This window comes from Malaclemys terrapin, chromosome 15 (genome assembly GCF_027887155.1).
Source record: "Malaclemys terrapin pileata isolate rMalTer1 chromosome 15, rMalTer1.hap1, whole genome shotgun sequence".
Classification (NCBI taxonomy): Eukaryota; Metazoa; Chordata; order Testudines; family Emydidae; genus Malaclemys; species Malaclemys terrapin.
Genome location: NC_071519.1, coordinates 5,646,117 through 5,672,624, shown reverse-complemented (window position 1 = coordinate 5,672,624; position 26,508 = coordinate 5,646,117). Strand labels below are relative to the sequence as shown.

The 26,508-nt window shown below is 54.7% G+C and overlaps 1 long non-coding RNA gene across 1 annotated transcript; it reads left to right on the top strand.

Annotated features, from left to right (window-relative positions):
- Window positions 1–12,692: 12,692 nt before the first annotated feature.
- On the top strand, window positions 12,693–18,253 carry LOC128823115 (uncharacterized). Its single transcript, XR_008441666.1, has 3 exons — window positions 12,693–12,921; window positions 15,974–16,176; window positions 17,891–18,253. It is a non-coding gene; the product is annotated as an uncharacterized LOC128823115 (long non-coding RNA).
- The last annotated feature ends 8,255 nt before the right edge of the window (window positions 18,254–26,508 follow it).

Below are 26,508 nucleotides of genomic sequence, written 5' to 3'. Positions count from 1 at the left end.
CCTGGCCAGTTAGCCGCCACAAGCTATGGAAGACTTGGAAGGGTTACATTCTGCTGCCAACATGGGATGGCAGACCCAGCCCTTTCTTGTGCCTGGCTTTCCTGGCCAGTTAGTCACCACAAGCTTCGATCCTAAGCTGCTAACTCAAGCTATGTTCAGGACTGGTAACTATACAGAAGCTGCAGAACATCTGATATGTGTGTGTATGTGTATATATAAGTATTAAGGTATTAGCTAGTGGTTATAGATCAAATTGTTATCATAATAAATGTGGCATCTTTGCCTTGCCCCCTGAAATGATCCTGTGTAGTTTTGTCTGCATAACAAGCCATGAACTATTAGAACTCATTTACAAAACTTTTCTTAAACATTACATGAATATATTGCCTCATACGATAGAATCAGAATTTGTAATCCCTATTCCATGATATAATGTATCTTAATTAAAACTATCTTTAGATTGGATTTTTGAGGGGGAAAACGATTTAAATAAAAAAAAATCTGATTTTTTTTAAGTCATTGATTTTTATCCACCCTGACAGCTGGGCATGGTGTGTGTGGGGGAAGGATTGGTCCCCAGCTGGAGGGAGGGAGGGGGCAGGAGTGAGATGAGCACAGTGGGGCATGGGGGGAGGATTAGTCCCTGCTGACTGGAGCAAGGCAGGGGCTGGGGGCAAAAACACAGTGGGGCGGGAGCTAGGGTTGATCCTTGGAGCAAGGGAGAGGCCGGGAGCAAACTGCAAGCACAGCAGGGCTGGGGAGGGGGTAAACAGGATCCCCCCACCCCTGCCCACATAGAGTGGGTACCTACCTTCTCCCTGGTTCCAGCCCATTCTCTTCGCCTCTCTCTGCACTGAGCTGAGGGTGGGGGTGCAGGGTCTGGGAGGGAGTTAGGGTGCAGGAGCAGGCTGGGGATTGGGGTCTGGCCAGGAGCTAGAATGAGGGAGGGGGCTCAGGGTTGGGGCAAGAGGTTGAGGTGTGGAGTGCTTACCTGGGGCAGCTCCCATTCGGTGCGAGGGGTGCAGGTGGGTATGTGAAGGGGGGAGGGTGCAGGAGCTCCCATTTGCTGCTCAGGGTGGGGATGTGGAGGGGTGCAGGAGTCAGGGCATGGGGTGGGGGCCTAGGTATGTGTGGAGGCGCAGGAGTCAGGACTGGGGTTGTGGGGGGGGTGCAGGAGTCAGGGCGAGGGGCTGGGAGTTTGTGAGGGGGTACAGGGGTCAGGGCTGGGGAGGTGGGCTGGGGTTTTGGGGGTGCTCCCAACCCCCTGCCCTGAGCAGTTCACAGCAGGGGGCTGGAGAGAGTATGCCCCGATTCCACCCCCTTTCCCAAGGCCCTGCCCCCACCTCTTCTCCACTTCCTCTTCTCTCTCCTGAAAGTTATTAAATGTTCAAAACCAAGGAACAGATGGGGTAGGGGACTGAATTTTCCACCGCCTCCCTCACAAAATATATCACCACTTTGCCTTTAGTAATTATCCTTTTGAGGGGAAAACCGGGCACTTTTCTCTTTTTGCAAAGTCCTGTGACCTCTTTCAGCTAAAGAAAACTTGTGAGTGCTGGTGATGCAATAGCTCTTCACCGCTCTCCCCTTATAGCCGTGGGGGATGAGTAAAGGTGGGGGTGCAGTGTTAAGGCCCTCCTGACCCTCAGTGCCTGCACACTTCATGGGACAGCAGCTGCTGGAAGGGGCATTTCCCTCTCTAGTGTTAAGCCGCCTGATGCTCCCAGGACTTGGAGGGACAGTGTGGCTGCTACTCTAGCCCAGGCTGGAGCTGGGAGCCGTTAGGAGTTGGAGCAAGGACGGGGCACCAGGGGCAAGGAGTGGGGAAGTGGGAGGGGGAGCTGAGGGGAGGAGGGGGCCCCTGGCTGGGCAAGGGCGCAGCAGGAGGAGGACTGGGAGGAAGATCTGGGAAAAGGGGTGTATCAGCACAAAACGCAACCCTCCCCTTTTGCAACTGGGAGCGGTTTCTGCCACGCAGTGTAGCAGTTTGGTAAACTGTTTGTTAACTTGCTACCGCCTGTCCATGGGGTTGCGAATCAGGAGGGGATGGGGTATGTGGTCAAAAACGATCCCGATCTGCTTCCTGACCGGAGTGGCCACTTTCATTGCATTCGTGAAAGGGGAGGTAGGGTTTGTAGGTATAGAGCGTGCCCCTGAGCCCACGTTGAGACCACAGTGGCCCCTTTTCATTTTTTCCACTGGCTTCTCCTTGCTTAGTTCCAATGACTGGGCTGCTCATGCACCTGTCACTGGTCCAGGGATGGTTGCAAAACGGGAGGGATGGGGTTTGTGGTCAAAAACACTCCCGGTCTGCTTCCTGTGGGGGATGGTTTCAAAACGGGAGGGATGGGGTTTGTGGTTGAAAACACTCACACTCTGCTTCCTCCTGGCTAATGTGCCAAATTGATCTATTGCATGATTGAGGCATGCTGTTTCACTTTTTTGTGTGTGAATCCGTGAAAAGGGAGGTAAGGTTTGGGGGAACGGAGCATGCCCCTGAGTCCAAGGTGAGACCACAGTGGCCCCTTTTCATTTTTTCCACTGCAGGGATGGGGTATGTGGTCAAAAACAATCCCGATCTGCTTCCTGACCAGAGTGGCCCCTTTCATTGAATTCGTGAAAGGGGAGGTTGGGTTTGTGGGTATGGAGCATGCCCCTGAGCCCAAGTTGAGACTACAGTGGCCCCTTTTCATTTTTTCCACTGGCTTCTCCTTGCTTAGTTCCAATGACTGGGCTGCTCATGCACCTGTCACTGGTCCAGGGATGGTTGCAAAACGGGAGGGATGGGGTTTGTGGTCGAAAACACTCACGGTCTGCTTCCTCTGGGGATGGTTGCAAAACGGGAGGGATGGGGTTGTGGTGGAAAACACTCACGGTCTGCTTCCTCTGGGGGATGGTTGCAAAATGGGAGGGATGGGGTTGTGGTGGAAAACACTCACGGTCTGCTTCCTCTGGGGATGGTTGCACAACGGGAGGGATGGGGTTTGTGGTGGAAAACACTCACGGTCTGCTTCCTCTGGGGGGATGGTTGCAAAACGGGAGGGATGGGGTTTGTGGTTGAAAACACTCACAGTCTGCTTCCTCGGGGGGGGGGAGGGTTGCAAAACAGGCGGGATGGGGTTGTGGTGGAAAACACTCATGGTCTGCTTTCTCTGGGGGGATGGTTGCAAAACGGGAGGGATGGGGTTTGTGGTTGAAAACACTCACGGTCTGCTTCCTCGGGGGGATGGTTGCAAAACGGGAGGGATGGGGTTTGTGGTTGAGAACACTCACGGTCTGCTTCCTCTGGGGGGATGGTTGCAAAACGGGAGGGATGGGGTTTGTGGTCGAAAACACTCTCGGTCTGCTTCCTCTGGGGGATGGTTGCAAAACGGGAGGGATGGGGTTTGTGGTCGAAAACAATCACGGTCTGTTTCCTCTGGGGGGATGGTTGCAAAACTGGGGGGATGGGGTTTTGTTCAAGCGGGGTGTGTGTGTGTGTGTCTTGCAGACTGGATACTGTGCCCTGATTCCCCAAGAAGACCGTTATTATCTGTGACTGCAGAGATCTTAACACAGCATTGAGCATAAAATGAGCTTTAACAATATGTTGTGACTACTTACATTAAAGAAATCCAGTCCACCTTGGTTTAGGAGACAGACCACTGATTGACCAATAAGAATCGGTTGTTGCAGATCCCCATAGTGCAATTTTTTTTTCTTTTCCATTGTCAGTGCAGCTTTTATTTTGGTGAGTTTTGCACACAGATGCAGAAATGTGGACTTGCGCATCCAAAAGTTCTGCAGCCACTGGTTATGAGCCCAAGCCGTCATTGTTTCAGAAGATTTTTTGCCCTTGGGAAGGATGTAAGATGACACCATATAATACACTACACTGAATATTTGTGGATCAGCTTCTACACACAAGTCCAGCACACAGGCCTTGCTGTCTTTTCACTGCAGTCCTTGATCTTGGTGACAAATCTGTAGAGAATTACTGGAACCATAAACTCCCTGAACATTAAATCTCACCAAATGAGGGTCAATCCATCCTCATCATTATATCTACTCATTATACTCCACACCCATACATAGCCACTATATGAACTTCATACCCTCATATCTCAATGCCTGTACTTTGACCCATCAACCCTTTACCCCGAATCGGGGATATTGCAGATTATGTATTCCTTATGCCACCTGATTTTAAACCAAACTTTGCACCATCGATAATTCTGTACAGTATTCCCTGATAACCATAAACTTTTATGCTCAAACTCTGTTCACTTTTTTTTTTAAATCATTTTAATAAAAATTTTAAATCTGTTGAAACTGGTCTAGGTCTAGGCGAGAGAATGTCTCAGGGCCGCCCGGGGGGGAGGGGGGAAAGTGGTGCAATTTGCCCCAGGCCTCGGGGGCCCCGCAGGGGCCGCCATGAATATGTCGGAGGCTCCCCCTGCATCCGTCTTCCTCCATCCCCCGGCGTCTCAGTGCGCTGTGCCCGGGAGCGGCCCTGGCGCGCTGCAGCTAAGCAGCTGGTATACATACCATTAAAGCATTTAATGTTTTTAAATAATGTATTTAGTGTATTTTCAAATTATTACAAAGCAAAGCAATTTTTGGGGCCCCTTCCATAAAAAAAAGTTGCAATACTATAGTAACATGTATTTGGAAATGTAAAAAATAACCAGTGAAATACATTCAAAAATTAATTTGTAATAATTTGAAAATACACTAAATCCAGCATTTGAAAACATTAAATGCTTTAATGGGATGTAGACATTTGCAGTTACATAATGGGCTGTCGCTGGGTGATGGTGATGGTTGGTGCAAATGGGCTGTCGTTGCCTGGGGGTGGTGCTGCTGTTGCCCAGGGCTCTGGGGGGAGCTGGGCTCTGGGTTGGGGGGCGCCCGGCTCACAGGGGCTGGGCTCAGGGATGTGGGGAGATGGGGTCAGGGGGTATCCGGCTCAGAGGGGCTGGGCTTGGAGTTGGGGGTCATGGCTGTGGGGGGATGGGGTCAGGGGGTGGGCCGGCCCAGAGGGGCTGGGCTCCGAGCTGGTGGTTTGGGCTGTGGAGGGGATGGATGGGGTCTGGAGGTGTCCGGCTCAGAGGGGCTGGGCTTGGAGCTGGGGGTCATGGCTGTGGGGGGATGGGGTCAGGGGGTTGTCCGGCCCCTCCCTTACCATGCCGCTTACCCCCTCTACCAGAGCCTCAGCGTGCCACATCCAGGATGCCGGGGGATGGGATGGGGGAAGACGGAAGTGTGGGGAGTCTCCGACATACTTCGGGCCTGGGGCAAATTGCCCCACTTGCCCCCCCTCTGGGCGGACCTGCTGAATAGTGGTGACTGGGAATGGGCCGGGGGTGGGGGGGAGTGTAGCAGATGACAATTTGAGGTGAATATTCTCTTGGCCAGATTCTACTGGGTTTATGGTGCTGTGTGCTATGGACTGGAGTGAATAACCAAGAATCTGGTTAATAATTATTCTCTAAATTCAGCTTTCTTCTTTCTCTCTCTGTGAATTATCACTAATTCAAAATAGTGGTGTGCAAGTTGACTGGAGAATGATAATAGCAGAATCTCTTGTTAGAACATTGTACACCTACTACCTGATTTGTATATAATACACTCACTATACATAATACAAGAAATCCCTGATGTTAGAACCTGGCTATGCCGCTGTTGTAGGGGGCTCATCACCCAGCAGCTGGGGGCCACCATGTGGGCTCGGCAGGGCTGCTGGCCACGGGGCCAATGGGTGTGGGTGGGATCTCAGGAGTCACGTCCCAGGGATATGCCCCACTCCCCAGCACTGCTCCAGCTCTGAGCTGTCTCCACTGTCTGGGACCTGTGGGGCCCCACCTGCCTCCCCAGGGAAAGAGCCACCTGGGATTGGTGCAGAGGCTGGGCCAGTCTCAGCCAGTCCCAGAGGACGGCTGGGGGAGGGGGAGAGTGTGGGAGGCTCAGCTGGGTCCTGCCAGGCATGTGGGTCCTGAGGGAGCCTGGCCCGGGTAGGCCCTGCTCCTGCTCCAGCCTGGCTGATTGCACCCCCAAGGGCCGGAGTTATCCTGCCCCAGGACAAGCTCTGGCTGCGCTGCCGGCTCAGCCTGGCAGACACAGTCACCTCCCATCAGGGCCGGGTATTGTGGCTGGGGATTAGGGTGTGGGAGAGTAGGTCTCTAGTGGGTCTGGGGGGGTGCTGTGCAGTGGGGGGTGGGGAGATCTGTGTGTGTTGGGGCTGTGACTAACTGGGCCTGTTCTCACTGTGGTCTGTGAATGCTGACAGGGAAGTGTGGCTGAATAGTCTGCATTGGGGGATGGGAGACAGCCCGAGGGCGCATACCTAAGTGTGTAACACGAGAACCCAGGGAGGGGTTGAAGGCCAGGTGACTCCTTAGCCCGGGAAACTGAACAAAGGCTGTGGGAGGGGTGGCTGAAGGGAGAGTGTGGGAAGCAGGCTGGAGAGATGGCTGGGGGGGAGAGATGGCTCTGACCTCCCAAGGGGGGCTGGGACCCCAAGATGGACCAAACTGAGGGGGTCCCTGTTGTCTGTGCCTGCAAGACCTGTCTTGGACTGTATTCCTGTCATCCAAATAAACCTTCTGCTTTACTGGCTGGCTGAGAGTCATGGTGAATCGCAGGAAGCCGGGGGTGCAGGGCCCTGAGTCCCCCAATACTCCGCGACAACTGGTGGCAGCGGCGGGATCTAGTGCACCCCGTGGACGGCGCTTCCTGCAGTAAGTGACTGGGGAGCAGTAAAACGAAGGGGGATTGACGGGGACCAGGCCTGCTGAAGAGTGGGAGAGAGACGGTTATTACCCCTGGGAGTGTGTGACCAGCGAGGACTTTTGCAGTAACAGGGTCCCCCGGGGGGATCGCAGCGAGTGGTCCCAGGGGCGGAGGAGTCTGCAGCTCGACCCTGGCAGAGAGGTGGTGACCTCGAGAAGGGCTGGCACACTAGGGGTCCCCCTGGGAACTGTGGGGAGCTGTGAGCACACAGGCCGGTGAGTGGCCAGCAGGAAGATGTATGCCAAGCGGCTTAAGAGCGACCTGGTGGAGCTGTGCAAGCAGAGGCGGCTGCGCATTGGGAGGCTCACCAAAGAACAGCTCATTGCCCAGCTGGAGGCGGAAGATCGCGCGAATGAACTGATCCCTGTGTCTCAGGGAAGCAGCCTGGCAAATGCAGCGCAGGCACCAGTGTCTGTCCCAGCTGGGAGTGGTCAGCCGGCTGCTGAGGGCTTCCCGAGACCCCTCCTCCCTATGCCTAGGGGAAGGGTGGGGAGGAGCCCAGCAAATACCGAAGGCGCCGTGACCCCCCCGGCCAGCAGGGGATCCCCCCGGCGACGTTCGGCATCCGTGGAGCGGAATTGGCTGGAATGGGAGAAAGAGCTAAAACTGAGAGAGCTGGAGGATCATGAACGACAGAGACAGCATGAACGGGAGGAGAAAGAGAGACAGCATCAGCGTGAACGGGAGGAGAAAGAGAGACAGAGACAGCATGAACGGGAGGAGAATGAGAGACAGAGACAGCATGAAGAGAGACAGAGACAGGAGAATGAGAGACAGCGTCAGCATGACCTGGAACTGGCGAGATTGAAGGGCAGCGAACCCCCGGCTGCGGTGAGTGAGGGGGGACCCGGGACTGCACGGAGCTTTGATAAGTGCATCATGGCCCCATACAAGGAGGGGGAGGACATGGATGACTTCCTGGAGGCCTTTGAGACGGCCTGCGAGCTGCACCGGGTTGATCCCGCGGACAGACTCCGGGTCCTTACCCCCTTACTGGACTCCAAAGCCGTGGCATTGTACCGCCAACTGGGAGAGGCAGAGAAAGGGGACTACGAACTATTCAAAAAGGCCCTGCTACGTGAGTTTGGGCTGACTCCTGAGATGTACCGGGAAAGGTTCCGGAGTCAAGATAAAACCCCTGAGATCTCATATCTGCAACTAGCCGTCCGCATGGAAAGATACGCCAGCAAGTGGGCTGGTGGGGCCCAGACGAAGGAGGACCTGATTAAACTGCTGGTACTGGAGCAACTGTATGAGCGGTGCCCCTCTGACCTGAGGCTGTGGTTGGTGGACAAAAAGCCAGAGAACCCGCGACACGCCGGGCAGCTGGCTGATGAGTTTGTAAAGAGCCGGTCAGGGGGTGGCAGGGAGGAGCCCCAAAGGAACAGGCCCGCCGCGATGCAGAGAGAGAGTCACCCTGGGACCTCCCAAAGGGGGAATATGGGGAATCCCCTCCCACGGGGAATGCCCAGCGTCAGGGACAACCGACCGGCTCGAGGGGACCCACAGGACATGAGCTGCTATTACTGCGGCCGAAGAGGCCACGTTCGGGCCCAGTGCCCCAAGCTCAAGGACAGACTGAGCAGACCGAACCCGCACCGGGTTAACTTGGTAGAGGCCCAGACGGACGAGGGGCAGGCTTCTCACGCCAGAGGGGCTGGCAGTTTATCAACTGCTCAAGAGAGAGAAGGGCCCCAGGCCAGCTCCTCTAGGGGGCTGGATGCCCCAGACTCAGGGTTTTTGGTTTATACGGTGGGCGCGGGGCTGTCCCTCCGGAGAGAGTACCTTGTTCCCCTGGAGGTGGATGGGAGGAAGGTCAATGGATACTGGGATACGGGCGCAGAGGTGACGCTGGCCCGGCCCGAGGTGGTGGCCCCAGATCAGGTGGTGCCCAACTCCTACCTGACCCTGACGGGGGTGGGCGGAACACCAGTCAAAGTGCCCGTGGCAAGGGTACACCTGAAGTGGGGGGCCAAGGAGGGCCCCAAGGATGTGGGGGTACACCCGTATTTGCCCACTGGGGTATTGATGGGGGGGACCTGGAGAACTGGCCAAGCAACCCCCAAAAGGCACGGGTTGTGACCCGCAGTCAGAGCCGGCGAGGGGCCCTGCGCCCTGGCCTTGGGGGGGGTGCCTTGCCTGAGGCGCAGGACCCTAACCTGGTGGGGAGGGAACGCCCAGGGACACGGCTCAGGGAGGCTGCAGCTTCAGACCCAGCGGGCGAGAAAGAGCAGGTGGCCATCCCTGTCCCAGCTGCTGAGTTCCAGGCCGAGTTGCAGAGAGATCCCTCCTTGCGGAAGATAAGGGACCTGGCCGACCTCAATGCGGTACAGACCATGGGACGAGGTGGCCGGAAAAGGTTCCTGTGGGAGAAGGGGTTCCTGTACCGAGAATGGGCTCCCCCAGGGAAAATGGAGTCAGGGGGGATCAGGAGGCAGCTGGTGGTACCCCAGAAGTATCGCCGCCAGCTGCTGTGCCGGGCCCATGACATTCCCCTCTCAGGGCACCAGGGAACCTGGCGTACCCAGCAGAGGCTGCTACGGAGCTTTTACTGGCCTGGGGTCTTTGTTACTGTCCGACAGTACTGCAGATCCTGTGACCCCTGTCAGAGGGGGAGGAAGGCCTGGGACAAGGGGAAAACAGCTTTAGGACCCTTGCCCAGCATAAAGGATCCTTTCCAGCGGGTGGCCAAGGTTAAAAGGGCGGCTCTAAACCAAGACAGCCCAAAGCACAGACCTCCAGACTGGAGCGCTGGGAGAAGACCACAGCCCAGTTGGAACCCCAGAGGTATGGGGGTGGGAAAAGGGCACAGGCCGCATAAACCTTCCCACATGCGAACTGCGAGTGCCATCAAGCACCCCGACCTAAGGGGGGGCGTGAAACTGAAGGGGCCTGGTGTAATTCCCACCAAGGAACTGGAGGGATGCGGGGGCATCCATGGGAACGGGGGTAGGTTCGAACTTCCCCGGGTCACTGGCTAAAGTGACCCTGCTCAGTTCGGTCTCAAAGGGGGGAGAGATGTGACGAACTGGGCCTGTTCTCACTGTGGTCTGTGAATGCTGACAGGGAAGTGTGGCTGAATAGTCTGCATTGGGGGATGGGAGACAGCCCGAGGGCGCATACCTAAGTGTGTAACACGAGAACCCAGGGAGGGGTTGAAGGCCAGGTGACTCCTTAGCCCGGGAAACTGAACAAAGGCTGTGGGAGGGGTGGCTGAAGGGAGAGTGTGGGAAGCAGGCTGGAGAGATGGCTGGGGGGAGAGATGGCTCTGACCTCCCAAGGGGGGCTGGGACCCCAAGATGGACCAAACTGAGGGGGTCCCTGTTGTCTGTGCCTGCAAGACCTGTCTTGGACTGTATTCCTGTCATCCAAATAAACCTTCTGCTTTACTGGCTGGCTGAGAGTCATGGTGAATCGCAGGAAGCCGGGGGTGCAGGGCCCTGAGTCCCCCAATACTCCGCGACAGGGGCACTGGGAAGTGTGCAGGGGTCTGGGTGGGGCACTGTGCAGTTGTGGCAGTGGGGCGGTGGGGGGCACTGGGCAGTGAGGGAATCTGTGGGGGGGCTCTGGGCGGGGAGGGGCAGGGCACTGTGCAGTTGTGGGAGGGCTGTGGGGGGTCTACAGCTAGGGGGCACTGGGCAGTGAGAGGATCTGGGGGGGGGTTCGGAGTGGTCTGTGGGAGGGCACTGGGCATGGGGGTTTGTGGGGGTCTTTTCACGTATTCACACACAAAAACGTGAAACAGCGCGCCTCAATTGACCAATAGATCAATTTGGCACATTAGCCAGGAGGAAGCAGACCGTGAGTGTTTTTGACCACAAACCCCATCCCTCCTGATTCGCAACCCCATGGACTAGTGACAGGTGCATGAGCAGACAAGTCATTGGAAATAAGGAAGGCGGAAGCCAGTGGAAAAAATGAAAGGGGCCACTCTGGTATGACCTTGGGCTCAGGGGCATGCTAGCCAGGAGGAAGCAGATCGATGAAAGGGGCCACTCTGGTCTCACCTTGGGCTCAGGGGCATGCTCTGTACCCCCAAAGCTTACCTCCCTTTTCATGTACTCACACACAAAAACGTGAAACAGCACGCCTCAATCATCCAATAGATCACTGTGTCACATTAGCCAGGAGGAAGCAGATTGATGAAAGGGGCCACTCTGGTCTCACCTTGGGCTCAGGGGCATGCTCCGTACCCCCAAAGCTTACCTCCCTTTTCACGGACTCACACACAAATACGTGAAACAGAGCGCCTCAATCGTACAATAGATCAATTTGTCACATTAGCCAGGAGGAAGCAGATCAACCAAAGGGGCCACTCTGGTATCACCTTGGGGTCATGGTCCCGCCCCGAAGGGGAAGAAGCATGATGGGAGCACAGGGCCGGGCTGGCCAGTGTGCGTCTGGCAGCTCCCGGTTTGTAAACAGTGCCATTGTACTGGGCTGGGTGGAGCAGGGTTGTCCCTGCCGTGCCATGACCCATCTCCCATTGCCCCCGGCCAGCCCGTCACTCTGAGGACTCTGCCCCCCATGCCCCATGTCCCCATTTCCTGCCTTGGGGACCACAAATATGTTTAGCACCAGGCCCACAAAAAGTTAATCCAGCCCTTTTTGGGGTGCAGGCTCTGGGATGGAGTTGGGGTGCAGTAGGGTTGCAGGCTATGGGTAGTTTGAGTGAGGGGTGCAGGCTCTGACCTGGGGCATGGGATTGGGGTACAGGAGGGGGTGCAGACATGTGGGCTCTGGGAGGGAGTTAGCAACTCAGCACGTTATATAAGAGAAATGAACTGCAGTGATTTCATATAGGCATAGAAACCGATAGAAGACACTTTTACATATTCAAAATGTGAGAGGCAGAGTTGGAGGGAGGGGGTGTCTGTACAATATTTCACCGCATTCAGTCTCCTGGCTGGATCAGTAACGTAGCCGTGTACAGGGCTGCCCAGAGGATTCAGGGGGCCTGGGGCAAAGCAATTTTGAGGGCCCCTTCCATAAAAAAAGTTGCAATACTATAGTAACATGTATTTTGAAATGTAAAAAATAACCAGTGACATACATTCAAAAATTAATTTGTAATAATTTGAAAATACACTAAATACATTATTTAAAAACATTAAATGCTTTAATGGTATGTATACATTTGCAATTACATAATGGGCTGCTGCTGGGTGATGGTGATGGTTAGGATGGGGTCGGGGGGGGTGCCCCACCCCTTACCATGGCGCTTACCCCCTCTCCTGGAGCCTCAGTGTGCTGCGACCAGGAGCGGCCCCGGACAGCGTTGGAGCCACCGCGCTGCAGTGCGCCAGGGCCGCTCCCGGACGCGGCACGCTGAGGCACCGGGAAGACGGAGGCGGGGGCAGCCTCCGACATATTCGTGGGGGCCCCTGCAGAAAATTGCCCCACTTGGCCCCCCCGTCTGGGCGGCCCTGGCCCTGCAACACTTGTATAGGATAGAGAGGAGCTGCGTTGATTAAGCTTTGACAGGCTAGGAATTGGAGGCCTGTGCCTTTAAGACCCCAGCCCCAGGAACCCGCCCCCTGCTCCGAGGCTGACATGCAGCGTCCCTGTGAGAACAACAAAAACAGCCTCTGCCCCCCCCACACCCCTAGATCAGCGAGCACAGTGGGTGGCTCATCCCACGGGGTCACTGTTCCCCCCCTCCCCCTCCCTAAATGGGGGTTTTGTACCCGCACGGGGTCTGGCAGTGTCACCCCTCCCCAGCTTAACCCCGGCTCTCACCCCCCACCACTGATTTTTGCCCTTCAGCCCCTCTTCTGCCGCTAGCTACAGTAGCTTGAACCCCCCAGGCCAGTAAAATTCTTCCCCCTGCTCAGACCCTGACAGCCCCCCCGCTGCGATTTGCCCCCCTTAATCCTTTTAAACCCCCCCAAAGAGGAGGCAGCAAATCGTTAGCAGAAGTAAGGGCAGAGAGAGGGCAGTGGCTACAACGAAGGTTACTGGGCATGCTCAGTTCGAGTGAGCATGCTCAGTACACCCAAGGTAGCAAAACGGACGGGCACAGCAGCACCAAGCTTCCTGGAGAAGAGAGGCTGGGCCGGGGCCCCTTTGGAGCGTAGGCCCGGCGCAGTGGCACCACTGGTGCCATTGTAAATCCAGTATTGGTGCCCACCTCAGAAAGTCCCTGGCCCGGTGAGTGAGCAGCCCGGGTTGGGCTTGAAGGGGCTGGAGCAGTGAGGAGCTGATAGGAAGGAAGGCAGGAAAAATAAGGAAAAGAGCTTTCAGAAACTCCTGGAGGCCTCAGGGGTAGTGTGAGAAACTACTATCTGTAGGAATTTCCTACTTAGGGTGCACTGAGCATGCTCCGTAACATCTGCTGAAGCCACTTCTCTTCACCCTGCCCTTACTTGGAATCAGAGTCTGTGGACTTCCTTTTACAGGGGTTAAAAAGGGGCAAAGGGGGCAAATAAGAGGAAGGGGTTGGCCAAGGTCTGAGCAGGGAGTGGAAATTGACTGGTCGGGGGGTCAAGCAGCTGGAGACAGGGTTAGGATGGGAGCAGAGGGGCAAAATCAGGGATGGGGGGGAAAGGAGCTGGAGTTAAGCCCAGGGGAAAGGTGCTGCCAGAGGGTGACACAGGGCAAAACTGTTGGTAACAGTTGCCTCGGTGGATTGATACACCAGTGTTTGCAAAAATAGGAAAGGGGGCAGAGGGGCTTTTTTATTTCCCCTCCCACAGACAAGTACCTCTCAGCATGGGCTTCCCAGGGCTGGGTTCTTAAAGGCACAGGCCTCTCTGTCCAGACCCAGGCTAAAAGGAGATTAGTCTGTAAAAGAGAGCATTCTGGAACTAGTGAGGATCTTATCTGTATTCAATTTGATTAGACATAGATTTGCACATTTTATTTTGCTTGTTGACTTACTTTGTTCTGTCTGTTACTACTTGGAACCACTTAAATCCTATTTTCTCTATTTAATAAATTCACTTTTTACTTATTAATTATCCCAGAGTATGTATTAATACCTGGGGAAGGGGGGACAAACAGCTGTGCATATCTATCAGTGTTATAGAGGGCAAACAATTAATGAGTTTACATTATATAAGCTTTATACACGGTAAAACGGATTTATTTGAGTTTAGCCCCCATTGGTAGTTGGGCATCTGAGTGTTAAAGACAGGAACATTTCTGTCAAGGGCTGGCTTTAGCAAGTGTGGGGCTCGATTTGTGGGGCTTGTACTCACTGGGCGGCGCTCCTAGTCTTCAGCGGCACTTCGGATTGCCGTGCTCCGGCCAGGGTTGCGGGGCCACGGGGTTGTTGGGCTCTGGCCGGCACTCTGACCGGGGAGTGGTGCCGCCGATCTTGCCAGGCTCAGGCCAGTGCTCCGGCCGGGAGAGTGGGGCCGCGGGGCTTGCTGGGCTTGGGCTGGCACTCCGGCCAGGGGAGCGGGCCGTGGGGCTTGTCAGGCTTGGGCCGGCGCTCTAGCCAAGGGAGCGGGGCCGCAGGACTTGCTGGGCTCGGGACGGCGCTCTGGCCAGAGGAGTGGAGTTGCGGGGCTTGGGACGGTGCTACGGCTGGGAGAGCGGGACCACGGGGCTTGCTGGGCTTGGTCTGGCACTCTAGCCGGGGGAGCGGGGCCACGGGGCTTGGCAGGCTGGGGCCAGCACTCCGACCGGGGGAGCAGGTCCACGGGGCTTGCAGGGCTCAGACCGGCACTCCGGCTGGGGGAGCGGGGCTTGCAGGGCTCAGACCGGCGCTTTGGCTGGGGGAGCGGGGCCACAGGGCTTGCCGGGCTTGGGCCAGCGCTTTAGCCAAGGGTGCAGGTCCGTGGGACTTGCCAGGCTTGGGCTGGCGCTCCGACTGGGGGACTGGGGCTTGCAGGGCTGTAGCCGGTGCACCGGCCAGGGGAGCGGGGCTTGGGTCTGCGCTCTAGCCAAGGGAGCGGGACCGCGGGACTTGCCGAGCTCGGGCTGGCACTCTAGCCGGGGGAGCGGGGCCGCGGGACTTGCCAGGCTTGGGCTGGTGCTCCGGCCAGGGAAGCGGGTCCGCGGGGCTTGCAGGGCTCAGGCCAGCGCTCCAGCTGTGGGAGTGGGGACGCGGGGCTTGCCGGGTTCCGGCTGGGGGAGCGGATCTGCGGGGCTCGAGCCAGCACTCCAGCCCGGGGAGCAGGGCCGTGGGGCTTGCCGGGCTCAGGCCAGCGCTCCTGCCGGGGGAGCGGGACCGCGGGGTTTGCCACACTCCAGCCGGGGGAGCGGGGCCGCGGAGCTTGCAGGGCTCAGGCCAGCGCTCCGGCTGGGGCAGCGGAGCCACAGGACTTGCCGGGCTTGGGCCGGTGCTCCGTCCAGGGGAGAGGGGCTTGGGCCAGCACTCCGGCTGGGGGACTGGGGCCACGGGGCTTGCAGGGCTTGTGCCAGTGCTCTAGCCTAGGGAGCGGGTCCGCAGGACTTGCAGGCCTCGGGCCGGTGCTCCAGCCGGAGGAACGGGGCCGCAGGGCTTGCAGGCCTAAGGCCGCCGCTCTGACTGGGGGAGCGGATCCGCAGGGCTTGAGCCAGCACTCCGTCCGGGGGTGCGGGGCTGCGGGGCTTGCCGGTCTCGGGCCAGTGCTCCGGCTGGAAGAGTGGGGCCGTGGGTCTTGCTGGGCTCAGGCCGGCATTCCAGCCGCGGGAGTGGGTCTGCGGGGCTTGCCAGGCTGAGGCCGGTGCTCCGGCCAGGGGAGCAGGCCTGCAGGGCTTGCCGGGCTTGGGCCGGCATGCTAGCCAAGGGAGCAGGGCCGTAGGACTTGCCAGGCTCGGGCCGCCACGCCGGCTGGGGGAGCGGGGCCGCGGGGCTTGCCAAGCTCGGGCCGGCAATCGAGCCGAGGGAGTGGGGCTGCGGGGCTCGCCGGGCTCGGGCCAGTGCTCCGGCCGGGGGAGCGGGGCCGATAGGCTTGGGCTGGTGCTCCATCTGGGTGAGTGGGGCTGCAGGGCTCCCACCGCAGGAGCCTTACAGCGGGGTTTGCCACGCTCCGGCCGGGGGAGCGGGGCCACGGGGCTCAGGCCGGCACTCGAGCTGGGGAAGCGGGGCCGCGGGATCTTGGCACATCGGGTGGCAGCTCCCGAGGGGTTTCTGTGATCTAACCCGTCACAGAGGTCAGAAGTGAGAGGTAAGCGGATTGGTGACCGGATCGACAGGTCCATGAGGGTGGGGTACCAGCGCTGGTGAGGCCAAGCTGGGGCCACCAGAATGACATCTGCCTTGTCCCTGCAGACCTTGAGAAATTACTTGTGGATGAGTGGAAATGGTGGGAATAGTTGATTGGACCATGGAATCAGGAAGGCATCTGCAATGAAGCCAGGGCTGTGACCCCAGAAGGAACAAAAGGTTGGGCACTTCCTGTTGACCTGTGTGGCAAACAGATTGATTCGGGGAAGATGGAGTGGATAACATCTGGCCGAATCGACCATTCATGTGTAAGGAATCGTCTGCTCAAGCTGTCTGCCAGTACATTTTGAATGCCCGGCCGGTATGAAGCTTGGAGAAGGATGGAGGGGGCTAGACAGAATTCCCATAGTAGGAGGGCTTCCTGACAGAGAGGAGACGACCAGGCACTGCCTTGCTTGTTTATATAAAACATGGCCACGGCATTGTGCGTCAGCACCGCTATATAGTGGCCTTGCAAGTGGGACAGGGACTCTTGGCACGCAAGGTGGATCGCCCTGAGCTCTTTGATGTTGATATGCAGAGCCAGTTCCTCTACTTGCCATAGGCCCTGAGTTGTCAGGCTCCTGAGATGTGCTCCCTAGCCGAGCGCAGACGCATCCGTAACTAGGGTCAGAGTGGGCTGGGGAGGGTGGAACAGGACCCTGGCGCTCACCATTTGGGGGTCCGGCCACCAACGTAGGGAATCGAGGGGATGCCATTGGACGGTCAGCACCATGTCCAGACTGTCGCGGCCCAGGCAGTACATGGAAGCAAGCCACGTCTGCAGGGGCCTGAGCCGTAGCCTGGCATGCTGCACGTAAGTGCAGGACACCATGTGGCCCAGCAGCTTGAGACACTACTTCACCGTGATAGTGGGAAAGCTGCAAAGGCCAGTGATTATGTGTGCCAGGGCTAGATGTCTGGGAGGAATGCTCTCACTTGGTTTGCATCCAGAACTGCCCCAATGAACTCTATTGTTTGAGTTGGGGTGAGAACAGACTTGTTGACATTCAGAATGATGCCCAAACCGTCAAACGTGTCTCTGACCATTCGTACCTGTGATTTTACCTGCTGGCGAGAACAGCCTCATATGAGCTAGTTGTCTAGGTACAGGTAGACATGCACGTGATGGTGGTGAAGAAAGACTGCCATGACTGCTGTGCATTTGGTGAAGACGCAGGGAGCCGTGCACAGGCCAAATGGGAGAGACGTTAACTGATAATGTGTCTTCTTCACCACAAAACGGAGAAAATGTCTGTGAGACAGGGTGATTGAAACATGAAAATAAGTGTCCTTCATATCGAGGGTGGCATACCAGTCTCCCGGATCCAGGGAGGGGATGATCGTGCTCAAGGAGACCATGTGGAACGTTAAGTTGACAATGTACTTGTTGAGTTCCCTAAGGTCCAGAATGGGCTGTAGGCCCCCTTTTGCCTTGGGGACAAGGAAGTAGCGTGAATAGAAACCCTTGCCTCTGAGCTCCTGAGGTACCTCCTCCATGGCTCCTAGGGCAAGGAGGGACTGGACCTCCTGGATAAGGAGTTGCTTGTGAGAAGGGTCCCTGAAGAGGGACGGGCAAGGGGGGTGGGAGGGTGGAAAAGAGCAGAAGTGGATAGAATAGCCCACCTCTACCGTGCAGAGGACCCACTGGTCCAATGTAATAAAGGACCATGCACGGTAGAAGCGGGATAGATGGTTCAGAAAGGGAGGATAGCTGGCTGGGATTTGGACTGGTAATCTGTCCTCGTGCGCATCTTCACAATGGGTGCTTAGGGCCCAGAGGGGGCTTGAACTGGCCCTGGCCCTGCCCTAGAGGAGGATGTGATGGCCTATGCCTAGTTTATCTGCTCCTCCTGCGGGAGAAGTCCTGCCTTGGTCTAGTGGGAAAAGACCACTGCTGAGTGGGCTGGGGCTTAAACGGCTTTCTTTGAGTCACCGGGTATGCATGCCGAGAGACTTAATGGTGTTTTGTGAATCTTTTAGGCTATGCAACCTAGAGTTGGTTTGTTCAGCGAAGAGCCCCTGACCATCGAGCCCCTGGATTGTTTGCTGGACTTCGGGTGGGAGCCCCGAGGACTGAAGCCAGGCGTTACGACATATGGTGATGCCAGATGTAGGAGTACATGCTGCTGTGTCTGCAGCATCCAGGGAACCTTGAAGAGAAGTCCAGGCCACTAGCCTGCCCTCAGCAATGGCTCCTAGCTCCTGCCAAGAATCTGATGAGAGGAGCTCCTTGAACTTTTGCATAGCAGACCATGAATTATAGCTGTATCTGCTAAGGATCACGAGCTGATTAGTGATCCACAGGGAGAGGCCACCCATAGAATAAACCTTTCTGCCAAAGAGGTCCAGGTGTTTCCCATCTCTTGATTTAGGGGCAGGCCCCTGCTGACCCTGTCTTTCTTTTTCATTTACCGCCTCCACCACCAGGGAGGATGCGGGGGATGGGTAAAGAGATATTCATACCCATTAATGGGGACAAAGTACTTTCTTTCTGCCCCTTTGGCCATGGGGGGAATGGAGGCCAGAGTTTGCCAGATTGTTTTGGCACTTGACTGGATAGTCTTAATAATGGGCAGGGCCACCCTAGAGGGCCCTTCTGGTGTCAAAATGTCCACCATGGGGTCCTCTTCTTCTACCACCTCCTCCACCTGGAGGTTCATGTTTAGGGTCACCCATCGTCGGAGCTTCTGCAGGGTCCTGTAGTCCATGGGTAGTGGGCTGGATGTGGACGTACCCACGACTGCCTCATCAGCAGAAGACAAGGAGTACGCGACCAGCAGGACCGGATTAATAATATATGGAGATATACCTAACTCATAGAGCTGGAAGGGACCCCGAAAGGTCATCGATTCCAGCCCCCTGCCTTCACTAGCAGGACCAAGTACTGATTTTGCCCCCTCAAGGACTGAACTCACAACCCTGGGTTTAGCAGGCCAGTGCTCAAACCACTGAGCTATCCCTCCCCCATAAAAAGCTACCCTCACCTCCTGTCCCTGCAAAGAGGCACTGTCCCCTGTCGCATGTAAATCACTGACCTCTCTTCTCTCTCAGCACAGACTGCTTCTCTGTGTCCTTGCCCCTCAGTCTGTGCTGATGGGACCCTTCCTTCCAGTCCTGGAGGATTCTCCCTGCTCCTTCTTCATCAAGCAGCCCAGTGGATGGGAATCTAGACAGCCTCTTGTTCTACTGGTTCCTCCTGAGCACCGGTTGTAGCCTCCACCGGGGGTGGGGCTGGGAATGGGGGTTTGTGCAGGGTCTGGAGGAGGATGACTAAGGGTTGCCTCAGGGATATGGGACCCTGAACGTAATGGTGGAGAGACGCCGGGGGAAGGCACCCTGGGCTTGGTGGTATGCCCAGAGGGTCCAGAACTGCCACTGGGACTGCCAGTGGCGCACTGAAGCGTCCTGTCCGAGACTGCCCAGACCTGATCGAGGTACCTCCGATGCTCCCAGTGCCCTACCTGACCTAAGGGAGGGTGACTGGTAGCGGGACAGCCAAGAAGGGGCGGTGCAGGGTTCCAGAGAGGGTTCTGTGTCCCCCAACAGGTGGAATGGGTACTGTGAGGAATGGCAAGATCCAGACAGGGATCAGCGGTGCCATTGTGGAGAGCGGTATTGGGAGATCAACTGGCACCGAGAAGTTGGGCTTCGCTTCGGTGGGGAATGGCAACGGGAGCGTGACCATGACTAGTGCCATGCCGGGGAATGGTGCTACAACAGGGAATGGTGCCATGATCGGTGTTGCAGAGAGGTGCGGTGTTGCGATGAGGAGTGGTGTCACTGGGCAGAATGGTATTGGTCTAAGAGGTGCCGGGAGGTCTCAGGTCCTGGTCCTGATCCAGGTCTCACAATGACCACCTCTAGCGGGAGTGGCTCCAAGACCAGTGCCACAAGTCGGACCGGTACCACGAGTCAGACCGGCGCGGAGCATACATGTGGTGCCGGGACTCAGAGTAGTGCCAGGACTCAGAGAGGCACGGTGATGCTGGTCTGGGGGCAGATGGCCCAAAGATTGCCGGTTTCCCTCTTGACAGTACCGGGGCTCGAGATGGTGGAGGCCTCGAGACCGGGGATTTGGGCACCGTCATTTCAATGAGTCCTCTAGCAGCCTCAAAAGTATCAGGCATGGAGGGTAGCGTGACCTCCTCCTCCTCTAGCTGCAGGGAGTCCGGCAGTGTGGGGCTTCCCAGGGAGGTGGGGCTCCATGCAGGTTGAGACCTACTGGATGGTTTGTCGGCCTTCTGTCCTTGGCCCGCACCGTGCCCAGCCAGGGGTGTGGTGTCCACCTCAAGCATTTGAGGAGGCTTTTCTGTGGCCTGCTTTTTACGGGTGGCTGAGGAGTGGGAGCGGTGCCGGGGAGAGTGCCGGGCCCTAGAAGGTTGTGCCGAGTCCTTTTTCGGTGCTGTAGATGGCACCGCTGGAGAAGCGCTCTGCACTGAGGTGCTTGGGGCCGAGTCTTGTGGCAGACGGAGAGCAGACTCCATGAGGAGTTGTTTTAGTTTAATGTCCCTCTACTTTCTAGTTTGAGGTTTGAACGCCTTGCAAATCCTGCACTTATCCACCTGATGGGCCTCTCCCAGACACCGAAGACAGGAGTCGTAGTGGTCGCCTGTGGGCATAGGCTTGCAGCAGGAACTACAAGGCTTGAAGCCCTGGGGTGGCATGCCCCGGCGCCCTGTGAGGCACTCATTGAAGGGAAAACCCCTTCAAGTGCTAAAGACTATACTTAACTAAAGATAACAATTAACTAACAATGGGTAACTATATACAGAGATAAGTAGAATAGCTAGGGAGTAGTGGAGCACTTGAGAACAAGAGACCACTGTTCCAACAACCGTCACGGGCGGTAAGAAGGAACTGAAGGGGGGGTCGGGCTGGCAGGGTCATATATAGAGCACCATATCCGTGCCACTCCAGGGGGCTCCACAGCCGGCCCGACGTGTACCTGCTAGGGAAAAAGTTTCCAACATCCGTGCACACAGCGCGCATGCACACCTAACTGGAATTGATATGAGCAAGCACTTGAAGAAGAACTGGATGCAGTACTCCAGATGTGGCCTTATCAGTGCCAAATAGAGGGGAATAATCACCTCCCTCGATCTGCTGGCAACACTCCTACTAATGCAGCCCAATATGCCATTAACCTTCTTGGCAACACGGGCACATTGTTGACTCATATCCAGCTTCTCATCCACTGTAATATCCAGGTCCTTTTCTGCAGAACTGCTACTTAGCCAGTCAGTCCTCAGCCTGCAGTGGTGCATTGTCTATATGTCTCTTTGAAGGTTGTGGTAACCTGTATCTGACTCATACACACCTCTTTCAGTGATTAGGAGTATCAATAATTTACACGCTTTCAGTAGAGATCTCACTGTTATGCTTCCTCAGTACATATAATAAAATCAGTGTATTAGGAGTGGTGAGTTTCTCAGGTCTGATACAGGAGTTGCTTGTGAACAACAGTGATCACTTTGCCAATTGGCACCAATGAGTTTTTGTCACACATGCCCTGAGCTATACTGTCACACTCTGATATAATAGAAAGGCCAGCACAAAAAAATAGAGAAAGGAACAATAAGATACTAAAATGACAACGGTTGGAACTCTCTATTTCTCTCAGTGTTTGGATTCATGGGTACTAAGAGCTGTAGCTACATCTGAGGAACCAGGCGATCAGATAGCTGGCTCAGCCCTCCATACTAGTAGCTTTCTCACATGCAGGGAGATGAGTCAAAATTGGAATTGATGTCATGACTTGCTTCCAATAGGGGATCAATCTGTCTAAGGCTATGTCTACACTTCAAACATTAAAAGTATTCTTCTGACAACCTAACACTGTCTACACTGCGTCTCAGGTCACATTAACTACTTCTCTCAGTGGAGTGGATTTTTCACACCTCTGAGAAATGTAGCTATGTCAACATAGCTTTTCAGTGTAGACCAGCCTTTAGATGGCTTTTTGATATGAAAAGCAATGGACTTCAGCCTTTTCCTTGATATTGATGGTTGATGACTACAGCTTTCCTACCTGCTGGATACATCCTGTGACAGATGTCATGCCTTTCCTTTGCAAATTAGAGAAGTGGGGAAGTCAGTGACCCTTACAGGCTAAGTGGGTAAAAAGTTATACAACTTGTCTCCTTGAGTAGTTTTCACTGGACCAATATTCTCTTATACACTCTCACACACATTCTCCCACCTCAACCTTTGGAGTGAGGTTTTCTACAAGAACTCCTTACACTACAGGGGGTAAATTAAATCAAACTAACTTTTCAAGATTAGCTGTAATTTCCTGTACGACAAACAAAACAAAAAAACAAGACAACTTTCAGTTTTCCAAAATAATTCAGATTATCACACGAGTATCTCATGCTTAATCAATAACTTCATCTATAATTTCATTTTCACTGGTAAAACTAACATATTCAAAGATCACAAATTCTTGTCATATATGTTAGTTTTCTTTTAATCCCCAATGTCAACAACTGAATCTTGGCTCAAGTTGTGGTTTGTCCCAACGTAGGTCCCACCCACATCTATGAGTTCATATATCTTTGGTTCTTCTGCCATGTGTGTTCATGGAAGGGGTCTCCTATGTGGGAATGTTTGTATCATGAGGAAAAATACCTCTCTTTTCACACTTTTTAATCTTTCAAGGTCAGAGGAGGTAGAGGAGAAGTGATGGAAATGGATAAAACACAAGAGAAAACTGTTTGATCTACATTAAAAACATTTATCAGTATAACTATATTGCTCAGGGGTGTGAAAAATCCACAGAGCTGAGCAATGTAGTTACACAGCCCTAACCCCCTACATAGATGGCGTTACATCAGCAGGACAGCTTCTCCTGCCAACATAGCCACCACTGCTTGCAGGGGCTGGAGTAATAAAGTCAGACGGGAGAGATCTCTCCCATTGGCTTAGAGCATCAGTGATACAGCAGTGCAGCTACATTGGTGAAGCTGCGCCAACATCAGCTTTATTGTGTAGCCATAGCGTCAGACAAAAAAAACATAGAATCAGGCGTGTATTCAGAAGTCTGAAATTGGAGCCTGACACATTCGTTGCCTCATTGATTACCATCATTTCTACAGCCTGAAAGTCCTTGTTACCCAATCAGGCAGCCAGTTTGGGATCCATGGGAAAGGAATGTCCTATGAAGCACTCTCTCTTTGGATCCAAACGGTGAAGGATGATTGTTCTCATTCTAACCCTGGCATCCTTTGGAAGTGTAATCAGTGACACTGAACTAGTAAATGCAGTGGTACAAACAATTTTTCTTGGGTCATTGGTCACCATAGCTTCCTTTACTGGGGTGGAAAGCAAGAATTGGGTGTGTACTCTTTCAACCCCAGTTCTTTCCAAATCCTTGGCCGTGGTTAGGGTAAATTTACACTTCTCTGAAGTAGAATCCTTTACAAAACCACTCCAAACCTCAGCAGTGTTAGTAAGGAATGGCTTCCAAAAACATGCCCAGTTTTTCTTTAATTTGGTGGCACAGTTCTAGGCAAGGGACTGGATACAGAGCTGGATCAGAATCTCTGTTAGTTACCAGAGCTGGAGTTTCTATTCAAAAACTCGCTATTTTTCTGCAGCTATTAGATTTCAAACACTGATTTCATTTTATACACATTTATACCTAAAAAGGATAAATTCAACAAAACCCTCTTCAATTTCCTCAACATCTGCGTTGTGAAGGGCAGCATTTCCCATACATAGGATTAGCTAGGAGAGCTCTTCTGTAGTGCCTGGGTTACAAATGATTTGGGAATCAAATACATGGACATTTTGCCTACTTCAAAATCACTTAATGTGGAATTCTCTCCCCAGATCATCTGAGACAATATTGACTTAAACAATTGAACTACATTGTGATCATAAGCACTTCTCTCAGTTAGTTGGGATTCTGCTGTTGTTCACCATTTCCGAGTGCAGATTTTAAATCACTGCTGTTTCTTTGTTAGCATGTCCAGTAACTTGGAGAGTTCTCGCCTGTTGACAGAACTGCACTTGAACTGTCTCCATATCATCATGGAGGGGTGGGGGAAAATAAAAGCTGAAGTGAGAAATGGTGACTTTAGCAAATGGTCATGTGTCTTAAATTCTCCAATAAATCTGAACTACATCCTATCAAACTGAACTAATATCCAATTGGGTGAGCAAACAGACTTCAGGAAAGATAGAAACCCACATCAGAGAGAGATAGAATACATGACAATGAAAGTGTCAAATGAAATTCCAGAGCAGGTTACATCTGATCACTCAGAATCAGGATAAGAGATTCTCCCATCACATTCTCCTCTGATCCATTAAAACCAGATTCACTCAGCACTGTCTCAATAGTCAGTTATGCTATTTACAACATTTTTAGTATCCTAACATCCCCATAATGGGGGACAGAACAGCCACCTTGCCAGAAGTGGCTTTACCAATAAATGGAACTTGGGATTTAAACTCCAAATGATCACACTGTGCTTGGGATCCATTTGAATTTCCCTTCCAGGTCTTTGACACTTTCATCTCCAGTCATAGCAACTCTGATATAGGATTAAAGTCAAAGTATCATCTCCAAGCACAGACAGCTGAGAACTCTTCATCACATGACACTTTGAGAAGTGGATGGATAGAATGTGATGAAGATAAACTCTGCATGGCTCAGATAAAAGGTAACAGTTCTGCAGTGATGGGGAAGGAGGGAATCTCTGAGTCACTCCATCTCCTTCCAGTGTCACAGAGGCTGAAATGACACTTTTTCCCTGCCCCTGCTCCTCTTAATTTAAATATAATTTGAAAAGTTCCCAGTATAACTGCTGTTCAGCACAATCCAGAGCAATGTGGGAACAACTGACAATGATACAATCTGTATCATTGGTTCTTCTTTGAGTGATTGCTCATGTGTATTCCACTATAGGTGTGTGTGCTCGCCACGTGCACCGGTGCCGGAAGTTTTTCCCTTAGCAGTATCCATAGTGGGGGAGCACTGCTGTGACCCCTGGAGTGGCGCTGGTATATCGCACCATAAAGGGGGCTGCGTGCTTCCCCCACCCTCAGTTCCTTCTTGCCGCCAGTGAAGGTAGTCGAAACTTGCTCCAGCTTAGTGTAGCTGCAGCGTCTCCAGCTTAGTGGTATCCGGTTCACTGATCTCTCTCCATTATTTAACTTTCTTTCGTGAGTGCCTGACTCGGGGCACGTCCTGTGGCCCAGACTTCAAGTCGTACGACTCCTGTCGCAATTCTATGCCCAGAAGCGATCCCCACAATCAGTGTCTTCGCTGTCTGGGCGAGTCTCACGGTAGTGAGAAGTGCAAGATCTGCCGCTCCTTCAAGCCACAGATGAAGAAGGAGCATGAGATCTGACTCCTGGCTCTTTTAATGGAGTTGGCACGTGGTGAGGTGCCTCTGGTGCGCCGTTCTGAATCGGCACCCGGCACGGCGTCCTTGGTGCGCAGCGAAGCACCGTCAACGTCACAGCACGGCTCCCCAACTAAGAAGCCAGGGAAGTCTCAGCAGTGCCGGGAGAAGAACAGGGGTGAGGCCAGACCCGAGTTGGGCAGCCCACGATCCCCACCGGGACAGAGAGCTCCAACTCGCGCTGAGCAGAGTAGTCCAGTCCTGTCCATGCGAGCCTCACCAGCGCTATGCCTGCCTTCGATGCTGGAGGCAGCTCAGGCCGCGCACGATATACTGACACTTCCGGTTCAGGGAGCACCGCCGCAGTCGGGTCCCCGATCCTGTGGAAAGCCGCCTTTGGGCGCCCATCAGCACTCCCCGGAGGTGTCAGAGGCCGAGGCACCTTCCCGGGTCGCGGTGCCTATTAGAGCCCCACGTCGACTCCGCGTGTGGATTCTTCCAAGAGCGGATCCCACTCCTCCGGCCTTGAGCGCCATCGAGGAGAAGGCAAGAGACAGCGCCGTTCCTCTTCCAGCGAGTCTGAGAGGGACAGGTCGCGATGCCGTCGGCACCGATGCTCTTACTCGGGCGCCCACTGTCACAGATGCCATGCTCGTGGCACGTCCCGAGAGTCCCCAGCACTGAGCCACCGTGGCCACAGGCGCCGCAATGAATCCAGGGACAGCTCCTCGGACATATATGTCTCGACCTCCTCTAGGTCAAAGTCTCGGGGAAGGAGTCGTCACGATCGGGACCGCTCCAGCCGCTCTTACAGCACTGTGCACTCCTCCTGCACCTCGGCATCGGCGCACAGCTGTCTCTCACAGGGCCGCACCGCATCACAGGACCAGCCTGCCCTGCCGGCGCCCGATGCACCTCTGCTCCAGGCCGTGCCCTGGCAGGGACAGTGGTGCCAGTGGGCACCGTGGCCTCAGGCACCTGCGCAGCCAGGCCCTCGCTCCATGGCTGGAGCTTCTCAGTGCCGACCCGTGTCACCTTCACAGCACCGAGATCAATTCATGGGCGCCAAACCCCCGGCACCGACTCCGGCACTGAATCCAGACGGGGAGCCCATGGTGCCGTTAGCCACTGAAGGCGCTGCGCCGCCCACCCCTTCGGCGCAAGGCGATTCGGTTCTGGTACCGCCTCCTTCTTCCCAGGAGAATTTTAAAGCCCACCAAGAGCTGCTTCGGAGGGTGGCAGCCAACC